Source organism: Bactrocera tryoni, chromosome 3 (assembly GCF_016617805.1).
Source record: "Bactrocera tryoni isolate S06 chromosome 3, CSIRO_BtryS06_freeze2, whole genome shotgun sequence".
NCBI lineage: Eukaryota > Metazoa > Arthropoda > Insecta > Diptera > Tephritidae > Bactrocera > Bactrocera tryoni.
The window spans coordinates 7037131-7058287 of NC_052501.1; the positions used below are offsets into that span (position 1 = coordinate 7037131).

The 21157-nt window shown below is 37.1% G+C and overlaps 1 protein-coding gene across 1 annotated transcript in view; it reads left to right on the forward strand.

The window, feature by feature from the left end:
- The first annotated feature begins 335 nt into the window (after window positions 1-335).
- Window positions 336-21157, forward strand: part of LOC120773042 — a 364532-nt gene continuing 343710 nt past the window's right edge. Inside the window, exons 1-2 of the mRNA XM_040101971.1 lie at window positions 336-491; window positions 18768-19610. The gene's annotated coding sequence lies outside the window, so the exon portion shown is untranslated. The remainder of the gene's footprint in view (window positions 492-18767; window positions 19611-21157) is intronic.

The window sequence follows — 21157 nt, forward strand, 5'->3', positions numbered from 1 at the left end:
TAACGGAAGCGTTTCTTTCGAGCGGTGCGCGAATATTTATTTGAATATTTGTTAGTGTTAAGAAACAAGAAAGTTATATTAAGATAGTGTATTGTTGACGGGTGAATTTTGGAGTGAAATTGTACTGAAGTATGGTCTGTAAAAATTAGTGGATTATGTGCGATTATTTGTGCAAATCTAAAATATTCCGAAAATGAAGGAATCTGTCTTTTTAAAATAAAAAATCGGTTTTATCGTGTTTCGCTGTGGTATTTTAGGTAATAATCAGTAACTGAAAAATTAAAGAAATATTAAAAAAGTTTAATTCAAAATTCGAAAATATCAAATAGATGTTAGAATTGTCAGGAAATAAGTGAATCGCATCAGTTGTTAAAAACAAATGTGAAATATCGAAATAACACAGCTTTAGTGAATAATAAGTGAATAATAATTATAGCTATAATTACCATAGAAACTGCTTCATCATTAGAATTTTTGGAGATGACAGAAAAGTAAGACTGTTTATACAGTGCCAAGTAATTATAATAAATTTATATATTCCTTATTTTATTCTCTGCGAAAATATTTCAAATCTCTATAACAATAATTTAGCATGATCAAATTTGACCCGGACTGACAAAAAAAAACATTTTCACATAATTTAGTAGAAATCTTTATTGTGGCCTGATTCAATGCAAGCACGACAAAGTTTAATCCAATTTTCCATACACTGGTTACAAGCATGCCAAAATTTGAATCAATTTTCCATACACTGGTTATAAGCCTCCGCTGGTATGACCCTCATGGCCTTTAGCGACTTTTGGTTTTGTTAGACAATTTCGACGTCATTTGCATAAATTCACATTTCGTTACCAGTTCTAATACGTTTGTTGAATTAAGAGTCCTCAGCTAAGTTGTTAAGCATCTTTTTGCGAGCTCTACTCGAATCTTTTTTGCAAAAAGTTCAGGTCTTTTGGTACAAGTCTAACATTGACATATTTCATAGCCAAAACATTAACCAATATGTGTTGAGTTGATCCACAAGAGATGTTGAGATCCTCTGCTATCGCTTTAATGCCAAAATGATGACTTTGCAATACTTTTTCTTTAACTTTTTCGATACTTTCGTCTGCCACAGAGGTGGATGGATTCGACACGCATGAAGCAAGGTTTTGATGACTTCACGACTTTCACTGAGTGGTTTGTACCTCTCAAAATACTTGTGTTTGTGATTAAATCGACTCCTTAAAGCATTTCTGCAACATTTTGAAATGTTCCGTAGTAGTGATTAACTTGGAAACACAAATTTCAAGGAAACTTTTTGCATAGTACAAATCAGAAGACAAGCTTTTCAGGCCGGAAACTGCTGTCACACTAATTGACATATACAGATCAAATTCCACATGAACTAAAAGATCACCGAACGGATCAGCACGGGTCAAATTCGATCAGAAGTATTTGTAAATGGTACGTTCCTCAAGTTGTCTAATTAAAAGCGTGGATCTGGAATTTTTTTCCGACCACTGACTGTCTTGAAAATTATTTGAGAAATGTTTTCTGCCATTACAGCAACAAGGTACAAGACTCTTTGAGATTTACCATATATTCTTGTGATTCTCAATGTTCTAGGTTACGTTAGATCAAGTCGTAAGGGTGGTCCTCGCTACAAACCGCAGAAATTCACTTGAACAGCTCTGAATACTGATCGTTTCTGATTTCCGAAACTTCCAGAAATGTATCATCAGACCCTTCTAGATCGGCAACGCGATTTGAGCCTAACAGCTTACTTATCTAAGATCAACCGTAGGCGCGTCGTCGAGTAAAAGTATGAGTACCGATATATTTTAATCTGTTTTGTGCCAATTATAGACTCCAAATGTACCCAGATCCTTCTCCACCTGGTCTTTCCAACGGAGTGGAGGTGTTCCTCTACTTCTGCTTCCCCCGGCGGGTAATGCGTCGAATACTTCCATAGCTGCAGTGTTTTCATCCATATGGACAATATGACCTAGCCAGCGCTGATCTATGTCAATGTCATATCTCATTGATCAATCGACTGAGGTATTTGCCGTTGCTAATGCACACAGAACCATAAATCTTCCGCAGAACATTTCTTTGAAAACTCGTAAAGCCGACTGATCAGATGTTGTCATTGGACATGCCTCTGCATCATATAGCAGGATGGCGACGATGACTGACTTGTAGAATTTGGCCTTTGTTCGTCGAGAGAGGACTTTGATTCTCCATTGCCTTCTCAGTTCGAAGTAGCACCTGTTGGCGTTATTTTGCGTTGGATTTCGAGGCTTACGTGTTTGGTGGCGTTAATGCTGGTTCCAAGATAGGTGAAATTATCTACGACTGCGAAGTTATGACTGTCAACAAGGACATGGGAGCCAAGTTGCGAATGCGACGACTGTTTGTTTGATGTCAGGAGATACTTCGTCTTGTTCTCGTTCACAAGCAGACCCATATGCTTCGCTTTCTTCTATAGTCTGAAGAAAGCGGTTGTTATGGCCAATGATATCGATGTCGTCGGCGTACGCCAGCAGCTGTACACTCTTATAGAATATTGTACCTTCTTTATTCAGCTCTGTAGCTCGATCTATTTTCTCCAGGAGTAGATTGAAAAAGTCGCACGATAGGTAGTCGCCTAGTTTGGTACCGAACGGTGTGGAGATGAGGGTGTTCATTAAGGGTGTTTTTTTACATGGAGCGTCCTAGCCTTCTCACCAAGGTGAGAAATTATGATGCTCTTGTTGAGAGATATTGGTTTTGCTTAAAAAAAATAATAATTTTATTTTGTGAAAGGCTGTGATTTTATCATATCAAGTAACAGAAATCTATCGCATATTTATACAAATGCTGATACCGAAAAAAATGTTAATCTATTCGCACTTAACAAACAATTCCGTAGAGAGAATAGCGCGCTGATTTGCAATTAAATTTTTATTTAAAGCCAACAGCAGTGAGTTTTTTTTTGTTACATAATTTGACATGTAATCGTAGATGTTGCAAGCGTCAAACGTCAACGTCAACCCATTAATTGAATTAAAATTACAATGACAGGTATAGTGAATGTGTTGGTGAATGGGCGAGCGATGGCTGGAGGCATATATAAATGCAAATAGAGATAAAATAAAACAGAATATACTAAAAAGTAAGCATACAAATTTGCTGGAAAAGAAAATACATACATATGTGCAACCACACACACATAGCAAGCATAGCGGCTGTAACGGTTTGGGGTAGTGTGGTTGCGCTAATGCTATTAGCAACATGACAATCGGCGTTTTTTGCACGCCACAAGCAGTCAACTACCCTTTCACATGCACACAAGTCGCTGCTCGCATACATACATACAAACATATGAACGGGCGCTGCATACGAGTGTCTCAGTCTTATATTGGATTTGTATAAAGAAACAATACACATACACTGGCAGGTAGGTAGGTGTGCGTGATATCGCGCGCATTGTCATTGTTTGGCTGTGCGACCTCACCTTGTTGCACGGCCGCATAAACAAACAGACGGAAGCCATTACCACGCGCCACTCAAACGCAAATATAAATAAACACTCCAGCGCAATGCGAGAAGAGAGATATAGAGCCACACTGGCCCACCCGCTGTGTAAGCATAGTTTTGGGCGCCTTTGAGTATGTGCGCGTGTTGTGTGCAGAATCGTTTTACATGAAAAAACATAACCGCTTGCGTTGGGTAGCCGTACACTCGCCTATTTATGTATGCCAAAGTAAGCAAGCACCACTCCTCAGCGCAGAGCAAATAGGTTTCCCATTTCTGTACGCATACAAATGCGTGCGCGGCTGCTTGGCTTTGTGTTTAACCAGCTACCGTTGGTCAGCAAAACATAAATTTGGTTACCACACACACACACACGCACATATGGGCATTTTCACAAAAAGGTCCACCACGCGTGCAAAATTCAAACAATTCCTGAAAACTTTCTGTTGATGAATAATAAATCTCAAATGTGTTTATTTTATAAATATAAAGGAATTTTTATTTTCTTCTAATTTTGAGCCGAAATATACAACGAATACACAAAATTTACAAAAATCTGACTTTTTTGACCAAATATACCAACGCTTTTCCTGGTTATATTCCCTAATTCAAAGTAATACTATGATGTTTTTATAATTTAAAAATCTTCTGCTGATAGTAACATAATGTTCAGCAAGCAGACAGACTGAGTGGAGATCGAATAACGGTAGTTTTTTGTGTTTGCTTCTGCTTATATTCGTATGTCGCGTCCGTTACCGAAAAACAGCATTTATTGTTCTCATTAGTGAACAAAGTGTTGAAGTGCAAATTGCTTTCAGACTAAAAGCAGATACATCATTTCACTTAAAAAAAGTAATAATTGGCTCTCGGCAAAAACGATTAAAAAAATTTATTGGTGTTTGAAATTCGTCGCGTCCGTTACCGTAAACCTTAAATATTAAATAAAGTTGTAGAAATTGCATAAAATTAAAATTTTATTGATGGCAAAAACGGCAAAAGAAACAAGAAAAGCAATAACAATGAAGTATAGAGAGACAATAAAAGAAAACGTCGAGAAATGGCAGGAATACAAGAAGAAAGAAGCAAAACGAAAGCAAGAGTACCGAAAAAGATTATCGCAAAAAATGAAAAGTGATTGCAATTTATTAGAAAAGAAGAAAGAAAAGGACCGTGTTAGACAGCAAGTTTTGCGGCAAAAAAGAGCATAAATAATATTGACAATTTGAATTGCGAAATTTACAGCTGTAAACAAACGATGGGAAAAGCAATTAAAAAAGTAGAAGCTGCACTACCTAGAAACCTGAATAGAAAAATAGCTATCCTCAAATCTTTATGCAATAAATATATAAAGCCAACAGAAACGATTAATGTAAATACAACCAAGTCATCAAAAAGCCAGATGCGCGAAAAATTAATTGAACAATTCTTTTTGCTAGATGGAATCAGCGTTCAAGCTCCTGGGAGAAAGGATACAATGATAATCAATGGGAAAGTAGCCTCAAAACGTTTTATGCTTATGACCTTAACAGAAGCATATCAACTTTTCAAAGCCGAATATACCGAAGAAAAAGTCTGCAAAACTATTTTTATTCGTTCTAAGCCAACTTACATTCAGTTAATAATTTACGACACAATATGTGTGTCTGTAAGTACCATGCAAATTTTATTTTTCCACTAGAAGGCTGTGCAAAGCTTATACCGCAGATTCCTGCCAAAGCTGAATTATTTCTTACATCAGTTTGCTGCGATGTTATGAATGAAAGGGCATGGCTAATAATTCTGACAGCTGTGTACGCGATATTAAAGACGATCTAGTTCCAATACAGTTTATTAATAAATTTAATACGCAAATCAAATGGAAACAGTGGAGAAAAGTAGATGATCGCATAACTTTAAACTACACTATTGGTCCATTAATCGACTTAATTTATGATATAGAGATTCAGCTACCAGCTTTTAAAATGCATTGTTTTGTTAAACGTCCCCAACAAAATTACTTTGAAACTAAAAAAAAATGTAGCAGTTAATGAAATTGTTATGCAAGTTGATTTTGCTGAAAATTATCGCTTGACATTCCAAAACGAAGTTCAAGATGCCCACTTTAGTTATAGCCAAGTAACAGTGTTTACGTGCGTAGCTTGGGTTCTTGGTGAAACCAAGTCTTTTGCTGTTATCAGTGATAGATTGACCCACAGTAAATTCGACGTTTATTGCTTTATTTCCAAAATTATCAATATATTACAAAACCAGTACAAAGGAGTTACCAGCATTTATATTTTCTCTGATGGAAGCACTTCCCAATTCAAAAATAAATTTATTCTTTCTAGTATTCCAAGACTTGCAGCTGAATTTAATTGCAGAATCTTAGAGTGGAATTTTTTGCCACTTCACATGGCAAAGGTGCTGTAGACGGAATAGGTGCCGTAGTTAAACGAAAAGTCTGGCAAATCGTTAAAGCAAAAAATATTGTTCTCGGTGATGCTTCATGCTTCTATGAATGTGCTAAGAACAACATTCATGGAGTTAACATTTTGTATATCTCTGGAACACAAATTGATAGTATTTGTAATCAACTGTGAGAGTTATGGCAAAATATTCCAAATATCAAAGGAGTTAAGAGTTTGCATTGGTTTTCATATTTCGACAGTAAATTTATTGAAGTTGCTCGGACCGCCTATTCATTCAAGAAAATAATTAAAATAGACCATACTAAAAACTAATAACTTTCTTCTTAATTTTTTAAGTAATTTTTACTAAAATGTTACTTGAATTTTTAATTTACGTTATTGTTTTGCTTAATTTTCAATAAAATTGAAGTGTTATAATGAAAAAATTGTATTTCTTTGTTCTTGGAAGATTTTGTCGCGTCCGTTATGTCGCGTCCGTATTTCTTCTATACTCAATTAAAAAAAACTAAGGGAAAATTAACATATTTCATAAACCTACGAATAACAGTCATCTGTTCGCATTTATTAATATATATATTTTTATATATATATAAATCCTTAATTTGCTGATTTTTGTATATTTCTGAATGCGCCTCAAAAAAACTTCTATTTTTTGTCGCGTCCGTATCACTTTATAATTGCTTATAACTACGTACTTATTTGTAGTAGAACCTTCCCGTATATATTAAAATCTAGTACTGCGTCAGCCCTTCAAAACAATGTCAATATATATAAACTTTTCCTTTGTCTTCTTTGTTTTGGACGCACTTAAAAGCGTACGAATGTCGCGTCCGTTACTGTGAAAATGCCCATATGTATATATGATGACCAGCTCCTGCGCCTCAGCCAGACTCACAGCCAGTAGTGTAATCCACTAGCATAGATAGGCATAAATGTAGTGGCGTCTGCGGCTACGTGCGCATAAATCGCTCGATTTCGCACACTAACACACACACACATGTGTGAATGTATAGCACGACTCCCTGTTGGCCTTCAAAGTTAAATTTAGTGGATATCTGCCAGTTGACATTATCGCATCATGGGTGCGTTAGCTAAACGCAACGACAACAACAAAAACAACAATAGCAGCAACAACAACAGCAGCAACAACAACATCAGCAGCAACGCGCGCTCCAAAATAGCCTGCCTTCCAACTCGACGCACTCACGCTTTTATTAGACACTATGGCATACAGCCGTTTAGTGTCGCTGGCAGGATTTATGAGCGCCGTAAATGCGTTGCTTAACAAGCTAGTGCCCCATGAGCTCGTATATTTATCACTAATAATAGTGAATTGCATTAAAGTTGCGTATACGCCGTGTGTGCCCGCAACGCTTCGATATATGTACAGGTACATATACATATATATAAGCGTATGTATGTAGTTATATATATTCGACTGGGTGTTGCCGCTAAGTGCCAAGTGCAGGCGAGCATTGTAGGCCCATTATAATGACAATGACAATGTGTGGGCGCACAGCCCGTTATGAGTGCCTGTGTGCCTCTGTGTGTGTGTGCGCATGACCATAAAGGGCTGGCTTAAGTGAATCTAACAATAAAGGCAACTGTTGAACGAAATACCGTTACACATTGTAAATTTCACAACTACCATGTCACAACAATTTGGTCACAAAAAAGCCAAATCGGCTTGAATGTCTGTTAAATCGATTATTGATTGTGAAAAGCTGTCGTCTTTGTTGTTATGAATTTCTATGCCGTGCGATAATATTGCCTACAGAATGGGCTTTTAAACATTTTACGCTTTTAGCTACCGCATACACTGCTGTATATATACAGACATGTGACCTCCACTGTCTTTTGTTCCGCACTTCATGTTTGTACATATGTTTTTAGTTTATACTACGGCTCACACCGCGTTTAGTTGACGCTGAATTTTGTGCCTTTTCTATGCACTATCCTTCGACACATACTAACAAATAACACTTTACCTTTCTGCACATTTAACATTCAGCCAATTTTCCTTTCACATCATCACAATAATAATAAAAATAAATGTAACAAGCCGCTATTGAGTGTTTCTCTGTGCGAAAAAAGTCGTTTGCCTTTAATAAACCACGAGGCTCGGCCTATATGTGCTTCATGCGCGAGCATAAAAAATTCAATGACTGCTTACTGCTTCCGTGTGGCTTTTAGCAGGCGGTAGTATTCGGTTATTTGGTTGGTTAGCACTTTAAGGCTTGCTGAGCAGTATGCCAGATATTCAGAGGAGGCGGTATTATTATACTTGTATATAATCCCTATCACAGATCCCTAAAATTCGATTATATAGAATTTTTGAAAACAAACTCCTATAAAATCTGAAAGCAGCAGGTTCCGAAGAATCCATATCGTCACCTAAAATACAAAACAACGTATCATCGAAAAAATCGAAATTGAGTTTTTACATACATATATACATGTAGCATAAAATTGTCTGCTGCCGCTGTCAAATATAACCAATATATTGGGTAGTCGAAAAAGTCTTTTGGTATTTCTAATCAAACTTCAACTTTTTGTTTTATTTATAATGAACTTTAATGAACCAAATATGTAGCATTTTGGTCAAACACTTTTCCCATTTTTCCGCTAGAGACATTATTCCATCAGTGTAAAACTTTTCTGGTTTCTCAGCGGAAAACTGCGACAAGTAGTTTTCACAGACTTCTCTTGAAGCCAACTTTACTCCATTAAGGGAGTTCTGCATTGACCAAAACCAATAGTAGTTCGATGGTGCAGGTCAGAGCTATATTGTGGATGCATCAAAACTTTCCAGCCAAGCTCTTCCAGTTTTTGCCGAGTCCACAAAGATGTGTTTGGTCTAGCGTTGTCTTGATGGAAGACGAGACACTTTCTGTCGATCAATTCTGGCCGGTTTTTCCGATTGCTTGCGTCAATCTCATCAGTTGTTGTGAGTAAAATATAGAATCAATCGTTTGACCAGGCTGGAGCAGCTAATAGTGGTTGATTCCTTTCCAATCCCACCAAACACTCAGCATAACCTTTCGAGGCGTCCATCCTGGCTTTGCGACCATTTGTTGAGCTTCACCATGCTTGGACCATGATCTCTTTCGTACATTATTGTCGTATTTGATCCACTTTTCGCCTCTTGTTACCATTCGCTTCAGAAATTCGATTCATTTCGCTTCATCAAAGAATCGCAGATGTTAATTCGAGCTTCTTTTTGTAGCCAACCTTTTTTAAGTGGTTCAAAACGATGTCATGGCTGCTTATGTGACGGTCCTGATCAATCTTTTCCATAATTTAATCGATTTTTTCAACGATAGGTCGACCAGAGCGAGATGCATCTTTCACATCGAAATTTCCAGAACGGAAGCAAGCGAACCACTGCTGTTCTACACGAACTGATTCAGAATCGTCTCTGTAAACTTCACAAATTTTATTGGTGGCTTGCGTGGCATTCTTCCCTTTTTTCACTCATTTTTGAACAGCTGTAGCTTTTTCAACTTCTCCGAATTTAATTTTTTTTGGTTAAATGAAGCTTAAAATCTCACCTTTCCAACACTATATTGTATGGCGCAATGTGATTGGTAGCACTGGAGATATACGACTTCAACGACATCTATTGACAATTCGACCACCCAATAATATACGAAACTCCCTCTAAATCGTTTTAACAACCCTCTTCCTATTATATGGCTTCGGTTCTATTAAATATTTTATAGCCTGATACATATTAGCAAGCAAACCGCTTTAAGTACATAAGTGAATATTTTGAAAAAGTGAGGTTAAGTTGCCAAAAATCTGTTCTAAAGCATATTAACATATTTATTTTATTTTTTTTTACACGATTTCATAAAATATTTAGTATTTTAGTACAAATTAACGGGAAACAGTCATTAAATGCATTAGTTCACCTTTCGAAAAAGTGAGGTTAAATTGCAGTTATTCTTATAAAGTGCACTAGAAAAAGATAAACTGCTTCAAAATATCAAGATATCATTAAATAATATATTACTGAACAATAATAACTCAAAAATATATGTGTAAAGTCCCTTAACTGAACTTAACAAAAAAAGTCATACAATATCAAAACTCCACTTAAAGCATTCTTCCCACCAGCGATCATTCACAGTTGGAATTCAATTTAAAGCATCGCTCAACTTGAGAAGCCCGAAAGCGCTTTAAAATTCGCATTTAATTTGCTGCCATTTTAATGCTTCAAATGCGCGCCTCGCAGCTATGCGGATATACCAGGAAATCCTGTTATACGCATGGTTGTATGTGTGCGCAAACTGACGCAGGCGTTGCTCTTGGCTTTGATGTCGCTGATGGCATTTTATTGCTATGATTATTATAGCTTAAAAGCCAATGTATTTTATTGCACAAATTAATAATAAAACATGAATGAGAATAGCAATCAATCAAAATCGGAAGCAGGCTCTAGGCACGCGAAAGAAGAGAAATGGAGCGGGAGAGAGGAGGAGATAAATATTTTTTTACCAAAAAACAAGGCAAAAATACTGATAAAAACGAGCAAAACAAAAAATTCCGTTGTATGCAATAAAAACCGTTATAGAATTATGGCATTTGTTAAAAGTGTATTTCCTATTAGAGCGGGTCGGTTATTGCGAGCATTATTGCTGTAGCAAGAGTGTGGTGGTATATGTGGGAATTAAAGCATTTTGGAGGTTATAACATCGAGTTGTAAAAGATTTTGTTGTAATTTGCATTTTATAACGTCATTTTGGAAAGTGGAGTTTCACATACACATATGGCCAAAAAATAGTGTTTTCGATATTTTAGCATCTAATAGTACATTTCGAACTTGAAACAGCATTTTTCGTGTCCTGGTTACGATTCTCCATATGAAAACTCTTGACGTGTATGTGGTGCTCGAGAAATTTTGTTGGATTTCACTGAGTTTATTATACCATAAAAGAATTTTCCCAGAGGTGTGCCAATATTTAACTGCTTTGATTTAACATTTCCAGTAAGTTTATACTTTCTTCAGAGTGATACCTACGTTAATAGCATTCATAACATTTTATTTTACCAAAGCCGCAAAGCATCTATGCACGGGGTGTGGCCTTGATTACGGGAGTCCACAATTTGATAAAGACATTTTGTCGTTCTGCAAAGTGTTGCGAATTGGCATCGCTTCCTTATTGATGACAGTTTTTGTCGAATACTCATTTCGTCTAAGCAATTTTGGCATCACAACTTGAGACAGCCGAAATTCGCAAGAGTGATCTCCCGATCTCGCATCCAAAATATATAATATTAATATAAATAAATTAACCTCTGTACCTTACTTTGAGTAATCGTAGTGAAAGTCAATTTCATCAGACATAAATCTAAAAAACAGGATTCATCTCAAAATCCACTTTTGGACTTTTTAACTTTCTTTCTATTTTAAGTTATAAGCACATTTTCATTAATTAAACTACTGGTACGACTTGAACTGGAAAACAAGAGCTCGGCTAAAATCTAGCTGGTATAGAGTTGATCATGGGGATTATATGAGCACTTCTTAAGTGTTTATAGATGATATAAACGATCTGGCTATTGATTGGAATTGAAATTGCATTTCCGTATCCAATTTAGGGAGAGCTTCTTAACAAAAATATTTTCAAACTGAAAGCTACAGCTTTTGTGACTTTTCTTGGAAGACGCAATAATTTTTAAAAATTTTGGATTTTCTTGATCTCTTTCAAACGTTGGCCGCGGCTATGGCTCAGAAGGTCCATCCATTGAGTCCAATTTTCGATGACTCGTTCGAGCATTTTGAGTGGTAACTGGCAAATGACACGCGTGATGGTTTGCTCCAAGGCTTGAATCGAAGCGGGATTGTCGCCATAGACTTTAGATTTTTCATATCCCCACAGCAAAAAGTCTAAACGTGTGATATCACATGATCTTGGTGGCCAATTGAACGGCACAAAACATATCTCTCAATTCTTCTATTGATTGATGCGAAATAGGTGACGCCATTTTGTTGAAACCAAATGCCGTCGAGATCACGAGCTTCAATTTCAGGTATCAAATAGTCGGTTTTCGTGGCGCGATAACGGTCACCATTGACGGTTGCGTTCTCATTGACATCATTTTTGAAGAAATATGGACCGATGATTCCACCGGCTTACAAACCACACCAAACTATTGGTTTTTCTGGATGTAATGGCTCATAGTTGAACAAATTTTGGCTCGAAAACGTCAGATCTGCAAGGTCAAGAGCCTATAGAAAGAAGCGATGTCGCTAAGTAAGGTCGCGCGGTTTCAGTTCGTGCACAAGCTATATTTGGTACGCTTTCAATTTAAGATATCGACGTAAACGGCGAGAAGTGGTTACATACACCAGTCCGAGTTGCTGCGAACGGCGCCGAATCGACTTTCTTCGGTCTTCGTGTACACTCTCAGCTACGGCTGCTATATTTTCTTTACTGCGTGCTGGACGTGGTCTATACGGTCGAATATTATCCAATAATGAACGCTGGGTCTCAAGTTGGGTGATGGTGTTGCGTTCAGTACGCTCAGTAGGCCGATTAAGTTGACCATAAGTTGAGCGAAACGCGCGAAACACATTTATACACACATGGAAGTTCTTCCAAATACAAATGCCCAACAATACTGAACAAAGATAACAATACAACTTGACACGAATCACTCTGATCTGTCGAAAAAAAGCTATTGAAATAACTACCTCTGCTTGGATAATCCGCTACAATCAAAAAACCAAAAAATACCGGTATTTTTATTATTACATGAATACAGGTAATGATCGAAAAAGTACATAATTTACACTCCAAATCGGCTTAAAAAATCTAAATTATAGTCAAATTTTATTCTTTCGAACGTAATCTGGCAATGAAAAGAGTCTTTGAAAAATTTGAGCAATGATCTAGTCCCTTCGAAGAAATTTTGCTCATCGCTCATATTTTCGGAACTAATATTCGGATCAACGGATCGACTTTTCCGAAATTATTCTCAAATGCCCGATTTTATGAAATTCATAAGTGGATATATTCCCTTGAGTTCTTAAAACTGATTTTCTCGGCCAAAAGTATCGGCTCATCCTTATGTATGTGTATTTACAATAATATATATGTTTGTGGTATATGCCGCTCTGAAACAGGATATGCGCGCGATGATGATACCCCATTAAAAATGTAATGCCATTTGTCAGGCGGCCTTGTGACTTACAGAATGTCATGAAAGAGCGCTGAGACCAGGTGGAGGCTGAGCGAACAGACATTTTTTGGTGGCGAAATGGGCGCGCAGGACAAGCTCGTAACAACGTACAAAGCACTCATACACGTATACACACATACAAACATACTTAAGCGAATACAAAAAAAGTTGAAAAATGTTGGGTAAAACGTTGGAAAATGAAGTGTGTGGTGAAAAATGAAATGGAAAATCCTAACGAAACACAAATAAAAACACAATTTTAATGAAGCTTATGTTGACACGTACGCGCTGATAAATGTTTGCGTGCGTGTGTGTAGAAATACGCAGCGCCATTTGTGGATACACATACAAATACATACATATGTATATGTGCGTGTAAAAAGCGATAAAATGAAAGAAAAATACACAGATACACGACCGCACACACATATCCAAGCGCATAACGTTACAACTGCGTGCGTGTGGCGAAAAAATGCGAAATATTCGTGAAATAAATTGCAAAGCGAAGAAGAAGCCAAAGAGAATGAAATGAACAAAATGCTGAAGTCAGGTGTTTCCCAATCAAAGGGACCAAAACAAACAACAAACAGCATACACAAGTAAAAAGTAGCGGAAAATCCGGACAAACAGAGCAAAAATGATAGCAAACTGGGATAAGAACTTCCAGATGAAGCATAAAAATCGACAACTCGAGGTATGACAGAGTCAATCAGCACAACGGCAAGGCTGTGGAAGGCATGCGAAGCAGTAGAGGATATATGGCTACACACACACCTGCACACACGTGCGTGGCAGCGCAGGACAGTCCGAATGGCACTCGGAGTAGGGTCACTGTGTAACTGCGGCTGAGCTGGGGTATGGCAATAGTAAATCGCTTATAGCATTAAAATAAGGGAAATATTTGCGCGAACGTTCGAGAATTGATTGCTCAGTTTAACTTAAAGGCAGAAAAAAATGTGACACAGAAGAACGCAAAAGAAAAATCACAAACACTGCACACACACACACGCGCGTGAACAATTTCAGCGCAGCCAAAGGTGTGGAGAGCGCGATTTGTCTTCTGCCGACTGTTGGCTGTGAAGTTAAAGATAGACATTACTGCGTCAGACATTTCGCATTTACTTACTGGCTAAGCCTAGTTATTAAGTTTGTTGCTCAGCCGCTGTTCCTTTCACCAACTTCGCATTGTGGTCGCCCGCATAGATAACGGCATAGGCAAGTGCTGAAAAAGGTCAACTTGTTTGCGCCGAATTCGAGGAAAAACCCAAAAGCTGTCGAAATATTTTGGCAGAGATAAGCTGCGCCGCTAGGCGATAGTTTACCGTTAGTGAAGTTGCTGCTGGCAGGTCAATCAGTGTATAAACTGCAGAAAACGTGCCACCAACAGACCAGCTAAAAAGCGTCCATATGTATCTAGTTATGTGTGTCTAGTTGTAAGCAAGTAGAATGTAATCTTTTCATACACACCTTCGCTTACATACAAATACTCACACATATGTGCCATTTTTCGCTTGTAACACATGTCGTTTTGTGAAAATGGCGTGCGTGCGTTTGTCGTCTGGCAACCTTGAGTTGCTCGTTAGTGCCGTTATTCGCGTTGCTAAGCCGTGGCCACTGGCTAGTTGTCAAGTGCAAGTATTTGTGAGTTCGTCTGCGGCAGGATTTGTGGCATGTAGGAATTTTTCTGCTTTGTAGACTTATGGCGACTTATGCGCTCAAGTACCTTGAATTTGAAAAAGTTATATTGATGAATTTTTAAATTTATTTTATTTATGTGCATAGGAACCAGAATAGGATGGAGCTATGCGTATAGAAGTTCACGCTAGTGAGGCAAGTTCTCTGAGCGTCATTCACTTGGGAGTGACCAGAAGCGATTCTTTTACATATGGCTCAAGTAGTTCACGACTTCCGTTCTTAGACCAAGTATCCTCTGGGTAGCAAAAGTAAAATATAAGTTTGAAGGCGAGCTAAAGTGAGAAGGCGAAACAGGGTTGTGCGTTTGGTTCAGTACCCGCTCCGTAAAAAACAACCCCAATGAAAAGAAGAAAAAAGGCTTGGATGAGAGACCAACTTTTTATGACGACTATGATAGCATTCGACGCAGTACCTGCCGGAGGAGGCAGAGGAAGAAGGAGACCTCCACTCCGGTGTTGTTATTTAAGTTACCTGGTGTTTATAAAAAGCAAGTTCTTCTTCGATCAGCACGATGTTGCCTGTTTTCTTGCTGAGGATGACCGCACTAGTAATCCAGGTTCTTCGGTTCAATAATGTCATATGTATATTTAGTCTGAAAGTTGTCGGAGTTCTTGAAAATTTATCGCCATCTTAATCCAGTTCGCTTTCGATTTTATATTATACCATGTCATCAAATATGATCCAGACAAAGAAAAAAATACTATGATTTCATTTACTTTAGTACTAATCTTTATTATCGCCTTCCAAATAAGCTGCTGAGCCAATAAAAGCATTCCAACTCGGCTCGGATGGCCTTAAATGCCTTTAATGAAATTTAGTTTTCCCGGTTTAGGTTCATTTTTGGAACAACATTCGCTATATTGTGGAACAGTTTCATCATAATATTCATAAAGCCACGTCTCATCACCAGTAATTATGAATTTGATAAATGTAGTGTCTTGACATATGTTGTCAAGCATCTCTAGCACGCCTTCTACTAGACACTGGTTTTGTTATTAATTCCGGTATTTTGAAACATGTCTAATATTGACAAGCTACATATATAAATCGCTAACCAAAGTGTTGAGTCGATCCATAAATGCTGATGAGATCCTCTGCTATCTCTCTGATGCCAGCATGACGATTTTGACAAACTACTTTCCAAAATATTCCGGTACTTTTTCAACAAAATTTCAAACTCGTTGTTCAATTTATTTTCCTTGGCACAAATAGCTAAATTGAATTTACCAGTCCGGGTCAAATTTGATCAGATAGTATTTTCTCACAATTGATTTTCTTAGCTCGCAAATCACTTTCGATAACAACTACTTCCAAATAATGGAACAATATTTTTCCAGTCATGAAATTAGGTTAAAAATCCTAAAATAGAGAGGTAAATTCTTTCTTCGATATTTTTATCCATAGAAAAAATCACAACGCACTACTGAGGTCTACCGACTTCAGCAGCTGCTGGGATCGAAGTGGTTGACAGATTGTGCACATATTTGGCATATGTAATTGAGGACAGTCCTACCAACATAGCAAAATACATATTTTTGAAATATGAGAATTTAATTACAATTTCCATGTGCGTTTTGTCACAATATACATAAATGATAAGGATAACTAGCCTAGTGTTGAATTCTGGCTGACCTGGCAAGTTGGAGGAGTATGTAATGTTCGTTCACCCCTGAATTTAGTTTTTTCTTACTTGTTTAAAATCTCCTTAATATTTTAGATTAACCAGTAAAGAAGGTCTAGGTTCGGGTGGATGAAAGTTATTACCCAAAATTAGAGCTGTCAAAGAAAAATTTGCAAATTGTCCCTCCCTTTGGAAGAAAGATGAAGTCAATCGTTGGGAGAAAAACTTTGTTAAGAAATTCTAATCTAAACGGTTTAAATCCAGCACAGACAGGTAATAAGTTTTCAGCGTCAGTCGATGGCCTGCCTGTACTACTTATTACTAAATTAAAAATAAAGAAGAATGTTCTGCAACAAACAATGAATGTATGAAGTAATATAAACCATTAAACATATTTTATTTATTTATTTGTTATTCATTAAACACATTTTATTTATTTTTTAAATTTTTACATTTTTCCTCTACTTTTGAAAACTCCATAAAAAATACTTTTACAATTTTTATAATTATCATATTGAATACCTCAAATTAGGAATTTCGGATTTTAAAAAGTATTATGTTATATGTTTAACAATAATAGGATCCACAAAGTGTACAAGCTTTCACGAATTCTCTAATTGTTTCTGTTAAAAACGGACCGCGCACTTCCTCTTCCATCCATGTCATCGCTATCAGTCTGATGACACATTTTTTTATATCGGCCAGGATGGGATGAGGCTCTACACAAAAATCGACTTTCTGGTGGAGCTCATAACCCATTTCTCTCATTTCTAAAGGATCTTCTAAGGACCGCAGAATGTTGAAATCTCTGTAGATTTCCGCCAAATCTGGAGCTGAGCCTTCTACGTTCATGCTGAATGATTTTAATAATTTTCGACACAAGGTAGAGCTGATCCGCTTTTATGAACGTTGAAACACGTTTTGACGAAGACTGCAAAATTTGCTCGAGTTTTAAGGATTTTGCGCAGGTAGAAACGCACGACGGTAACTATGTTTGGAGGATCAGTAAAGAATGAGGCAGGTAGCAAAGTGTATTTCTGCTAAGTACTTAATCCTGTTTTTATTTTTTAGCCAGAAATTTGAATTATCGATTTTGAGAAAGTCCTTGAGGATTTTAAATACTGGTTTGTCATTGACCTTGAATTTCATAGTATTCAGTGTGCTGATGTAAGTTATCCCTAAAATCAATATACTATATCGTATTCGATAATTATTTTTGAAACTTTTATTAAAACGAAAATCTGGTGTACAATATCGGTGTTGGAATATACGAAGATGTTTAGATGTTATCGTTTAACTTTTATTCCTTATAACATTTTCTCTCTTTATTACTATAAAAGATAAGATAAGGCATACATTGACAAAATAACAGGTAAGGAAGAGCTAATTTCGCGTGTAACCGAACATTTTATACTCTTGCAACTTGCACGAAACAAAGCCAGGGAAATATCTTAAGATATTAGCAGTATTGAAGAATCTAGCGAAAAGTTCAACAGTCAAATTTGGTTTAATATTGGGTAGTCGAAAAAGGGGTTCTCTTAAAGCCAACTTTACTCCATTAAGTGAGTTCTGCATTGACCGAAACAAATAGTAGTTCGATGGGGCAAGGTCAGAGCTATATGGTGGATGCATCAAAACTTCCCAGCCAAGCTGGTACCCAAACATTGAGCTTCTTTTTGTAGCCGGCCTTTTTTAAATGGTTCAAAACCATTTTATGATGAATATTAAGTTCCTAAGCGATGTCATGGCTGCTTATTGGCTGCTTATGTGATGGTTTTCGTCAATCTTTTGCATAATTTCATCAACTTTTTCCACTAAAGGTCCATCAGAGCGAGGTGCTTTTTTCACATCGAAATTTCCAGAACGGAAGCGACAGACGATTGTTGTGCTACACGGACTGATACAGCGTTGTCTCCAAACTTCACAAATTTCATTGGTGGCTTGCGTGGCATTCTTCCCTTTTCTATACAAGAATTTCAAAATATAACGAATTTCTTCATTATTTTCACTAATTTTTGAACAGCTGTAACTTTTTCAACTTCTGCGAATTAAATTTTTTTTGGTTAAATGAAGCTTACATCTCACCTTTCCAACAGTATATGGTATGACTCAATGTGATTGGTAGCAGGATATATACGGCTTGAACGCAAACTATTGACAAAATACGAAATACTTTTTCGACTGCCCAATAGTTACTATAAGAAACGCATATATGAAGATATTATAGTAACGGTGAAGCCGAAGTTAAGTTTTTTTTGATGTGATCATAATTTTTATGTATTTTTTTAATTTTTAAATACTTTATCTGTTATCCGTAGTAATTATAAACTAATCTATTAATTTTCTACAATTTCCAGAAAATTCTCGGCATAATCAACATGCATACATAACTGGAAGCTGTACATAACTGTTTCTGAAAACCCTTGGTCGAGCTCTATAGACTGTATTGTATTGTTGTGTCGTTACTAAGGCTGTTGCTTACATGGTTTGTGACGTCAAAGACAAAAGCTGAAGTGTTGCGTGTGCCCGACATTCGAAAAACAACACAAGTTGCTTTGAAGACAATGAAGAAATCATAAAAGAACAACACGGAAAAGAAAATAAAGAGATAGATTAGTGCATTTATGAAAACCAAAAAAGAAAAATGAACGTTTTTTGTAATAAAACAAAACAAAAGTGAAGCAAGGGTACAAGCAAAAAAGAAAAAAGTGTTTGTGACTAAGTGACATCAATGCTAAAAAGTGAGACAAAAGTGTATACAATAAGAGTTATGCAAAGAATAACACATAAATATGTCTATATGTGAATGTGCTACAGCCGGAAAAAAATGAGGAAGTAAAAAACCGCTATTATATTCTCTCATCAAAGCAACGTCAGCATTTAAGCCTACACAAACACAAACACATTCATAAGCCTTATACCATAGACTACCGAAAGGCCGACCGACCTTCCGAACGAACGAACTGGCACTCAGCCAACTCTCAGCCAAGCTGCTTCTTCAGCAACGTATTTTTCATCAACACGCTGACGCTGAGACAGTTTGCGTGTGTTTGTGTTGGTGAGTGATTTACGCCTACGACAAAGGCAGGCTGAGTATCTCACAAGCGGCCGCATCCTTGCATCATCAGCGTCTTAACGGAATCCTGCTCATCTCGAAGGAATCGTGCTAGGTGTGCCGCACAATAAATCGCAATGGCAAGGTGACTACACACACATACATAGTTATGCCTATTTACAAACACATATTTGAGGGTTCTGCAAAAAGAAAACTCATTATACCCCACACTTTGGCGCCTGTGTGCCTCCTCAAGCATTGTATTTTCTTCTTCGCTGTTTGTTGTTTGCTGTTTACTTATTTCTTACTTTCTTCATTATTTGTATTTTTATTTTTCAATATCAAGCGACCCCACGCTTTCGTTCAACTGACAGCCAGCACCTCAGCGATATCCTTTCAGGCATTTCAATCAACTATGCCACATCGCATCGGAGCTCTTCAAGCACCTAAAATATTCATTCGCTCCTTTAGCGTTGCGGCAATGTGTCGGTTTGGCGGCGTTGGCTTTTTCGTTGGCAACAATGGCGGCGGCGGCGACGGTGGCGTTCATTCTCCATTATTTGTTGTGTCAGTCAATTTGGTATGACACGTTTGGGGATTTGTTGCTGGCAATTCGTATTATATCAAGTTAGTCTCACCGGTGGTATTTAGTTGTTGTTATTATTATTATTATTTATATTACTTTTGTTATTTTATCTTATTGTATTTTCCCAAAGAACATTGTGCTACTTTCTTATCAAGGATAATGGTTTCGATACTAATTGGTTTTGTTCAAGTTTGGATTTTAAGCTCACTAATGTGGACTTAAATTGATTTGAGACACTTGTCACAACATAATTAATTTCATATTTATACTAATGTGATAATAAAAGAGTTACTAAATTCATGTGAATTCCATGTGGATTCCACAACAAAAAGTCCCCCATACATTTTTTAGAACATACCTTGAAGATTATGAGTTATCAGTCATCGCTGATATATTTTACTGCCGAAGTTCAGAACATGGACCAATTGCTTTTTCTGTCCAATTCTATCAATATTTTCTATCCTTCATGGAAGCTTTTTGACTTTTGACTCACATCGGCCAGATATGTACTGAGGTAAGTCTACGTAAATTGTATAGCCGAAGACGAGAAATCATTCGGACACACGATCCTTTCAATATTCTTCCAATATTCGTCATCTTATCATAATTTTTCCAGTCCTCGAAACACTTTTCATAAGCACTTTTTGGGGTGGCCTCGAGCTGATTCAGCGATTTTGTTTTATCTCTTCGATCGAATGCTTCCATAGATTGTTGATATTTCCGATGATTGTTGATATGTTTGCATGTCAAACTTATAAACCCAAGTCTCATCGGCAGTTATAATGCTTTGCATGAATGTGGGATCGAAATTCGCACGATCAAGCATGTCCAAAGCGACCTGTTTACGGTACTCATTTGGAAAAAAGTTTAGCTTAACATGACGAGTTGAGCAAGAACACGTTTCATGCCCAAAATATACACCAAAATCATTCGAACGGACTTGCGCAAGATGTCGAGCTCTCTTGCCATCTCTCGAGCCTGACGATTTTCAAGCATCATATCCTTCACATTTTTTATATTTTCTTAAGTTGAAGAGGTCGTATGTCGTACAATATCCGTCGTGGTTCTATTTCATCCTGTTTCAAGCAGCTTATCAATCATATCCA